Genomic DNA, 2,835 nt, shown 5'->3' with positions numbered 1-2,835 from the left:
AGAAATTGTTGCCAGCTCCTTAATTAAGATTCAGTGTGATTCTCTGGGAATTATTCTACGTGATTTTTGCCTCTGCTTTCTGAGTCACCCTTGCTCTACCATGAGAAAACTGAGTAGTCACCTCAATCAGCTTACTCCTTAGACCAAACTAGTGGTATTTCTGTCAGAAAAACATGCTTGCAAACATTGCGAGTTTTCCGTGAATCTTACTGGAATTTACTCCATTAGGCATAACCCACAACTACCAACCTTGGGCTTCCTGTGACTCTGCTGCACTACAGTGCCCTAAAACATTTTAGTAGTCCTATTTATTTTTAACTAAAGAGAACCTACAAGACTCTCAAGATTTATAGAAGGTCTTTTGTCTGTTTGGATGTTTATTTAAGGTACAGTGTCTTAAATCGTCCTGAAGCCTTAATAAATGATTTTAGAGTCACAACTTGTGTTGGATCTTTGGCCTGAGGCCCTTTCTTAATTTGAGACTTCTTTGCTGAAAGAAAGTTTTATTTTTGAATCCACTGTGTACTGACTCCTTTGTACACAATATATTGTTTTCTTCAGCTCATCTCTCTACTCTTAGGTTTTAACATAGGTCATGAAAAGCCAATTAGCATTTTTATATTCTGTCTGGAAGTTTCTTTAACAAATCTTCCCACAGCAACATTTTGCAAATATTTCTTGATGTCTTCTTACGTATTTTATGTTTGATGGTCACATTGGGTCCTTATTTCATTTGAATTTATTTTATCTTCATTATGTGATTTAGGATCTACATTTAGTTTTCAAAAGGTATTATCCCCATCAAAATTAATGATTTCCATTATTTATCAAAAAATACAAATTATGCACGTATCATATGCTATTTAGAAACTCAATCACTCATACTTATTGCCAGAGCCCTAATTTCAGAGCAAAAACACCACTGCAAGTTATGACAGGAGGACAAATATAATTTTTAATTAGTTTACCATATATAAAAACAATCACATAGGAACAATGGAGCCCGATTGGCAAAGTAAGAGCAAAATAACTTGATAACACAAAAAGAAGAATTTAAATGGGATGAACAAAATAGCAAAACAATATTTTAGAAATGTAACCTGTATCCAGTTTGGTTGCTGCCTTTTTGGCAAATTATGCTCAGCATTGATATCACGTAAAATGTCTCTCCAGCCACCTCCTCAAGGCACCCTTGACTTCTTTACTTCTCACACTGTATATAAGGGGGTTCAAGACAGGTGTGAAGATGGTATAAAACACTGAGACCACCTTATCATGGTCCTCTGAACCGTTAGATTTGGGCCTCATGTAGATGAACATGATGGTGCCATAGAAGAGTCCCACAACCACCAGGTGAGAGGAGCAGGTCTTAAAGGCTTTTTTCCCAGCTCCAGCTGACCGCATGCAGAGCACTGCAGCCAGGATAAGGCTGTATGAGGCCAAAATGAGAGACAAAGGGATCAAGAGCATCAGAATGCAGCAGACATACATGAAAAACTCAAAAATCGTGGTGTCAGCACAGGCAAGGCGTACCAGTGATGGTGCTTCACAGAAAAAGTGATTGATTTCCCGTGAGTGACAGTAAGGGAAGCTCAAAGTGGCACCAGCCTGCATCAGCCCATCGATCCCTCCCAGGAGCCAGGAACCTGACGTCACGAGTAAACAGAGCTTCTGACTCATGAGAATGGGGTAGCACAGTGGGTGACATATGGCCACATAGCGGTCATAGGACATGGCCGTTAAGAGGAAGCATTCACTCTCTCCCAGAGTGAGAAGCAGGAAGATCTGGACTCCACAGCCAGTGGGAGAGATAGACCTAGTGTCCATCAGGTAGTTGGCTGCCATTTTGGGAACGATGGTGGAGACCAGCATCATCTCCATGAAAGAAAGCTGGCTAAGCAGGAAGTACATGGGCATCTGGAGTTGAGGGTCCACATGAATGAGAATGATCATAAGGGTGTTGCCCATCAGTGAGGTGATGAAGATCATAAGCACCATGGCAAACAGGAATAGGTGGATCTGTGTGTGGTTAAAGGCCCTAGAAGAATGAAGTTTATTCCTGTGGTGCCGTTTGCATTGACCATGGCTCTACTGGTGCCTGAAAGATGTAAAATGATGCAGAAATAAGATTTGTTTAAAAGGAAAAAAAAAAAAAAAATTTTTTTTTTTTTTAAAGGAAGCTTGTATGTATCTTTATGAAAACTTGATCAAATGACTTGGGAAATCTCAGACTTGGAGGGCTAATTGCTACTTTAATCTTTCACTTACAAACAAGATTTTTGCCATAGCATAGTACTATCCATCTCTGCTGTTACTATACATTATTTTTTATTCACACAAAATTAGATAACATACATGTACAGTAGTACAACTTACACCTCTATTGTTTTTTAATAATTTGTCAGTATGCCACACGTAATTTACTCATGGTGTTAAGAAATATTACTTATGCAATCCGAGTTCTTTACACTTTGGGTATTTCTATATTGAAGGAAATTCAAATTTATGCACTTTAGTAGGTATTGAGGTGATATGCCTATAGTTATTACTTTTGCATGTGTTTTAGATATTTGCTTAATGGATTCTCACATGATTTTCTTCAATATCAAGACAAATAAATTACAACTGATAAAACTAAGTTTGATCGGGAAAAAACAAAAGCAAAAATTCTCTATTCCACACTTACATGCAGCCTGTGCTCTAAACACACTAGGCTTTCAGCCACCACAGATACTACTGTACCCATCGCCATATCATTTATGTTATCATGACTTGCTTTCCTGATCATGGTGCCTACATCTCATTAAGTTTAGAACCCCCTCAACATTTAAACTT

General features: G+C 38.2%; 1 pseudogene; it reads right to left on the bottom strand.

Annotated features, from left to right (window-relative positions):
* Nucleotides 1-1,152: 1,152 nt before the first annotated feature.
* On the bottom strand, nt 1,153-2,084 carry LOC126058410 (olfactory receptor 2T33-like; annotated as a pseudogene).
* Between the last annotated feature and the right edge of the window lie 751 nt (nt 2,085-2,835).

This window comes from Elephas maximus, chromosome 14, assembly GCF_024166365.1.
Source record: "Elephas maximus indicus isolate mEleMax1 chromosome 14, mEleMax1 primary haplotype, whole genome shotgun sequence".
Lineage (NCBI taxonomy): Eukaryota > Metazoa > Chordata > Mammalia > Proboscidea > Elephantidae > Elephas > Elephas maximus.
The sequence above is the reverse complement of the archived record's forward strand: the minus strand, read 5'-3'. Positions and strand labels throughout refer to the sequence as shown.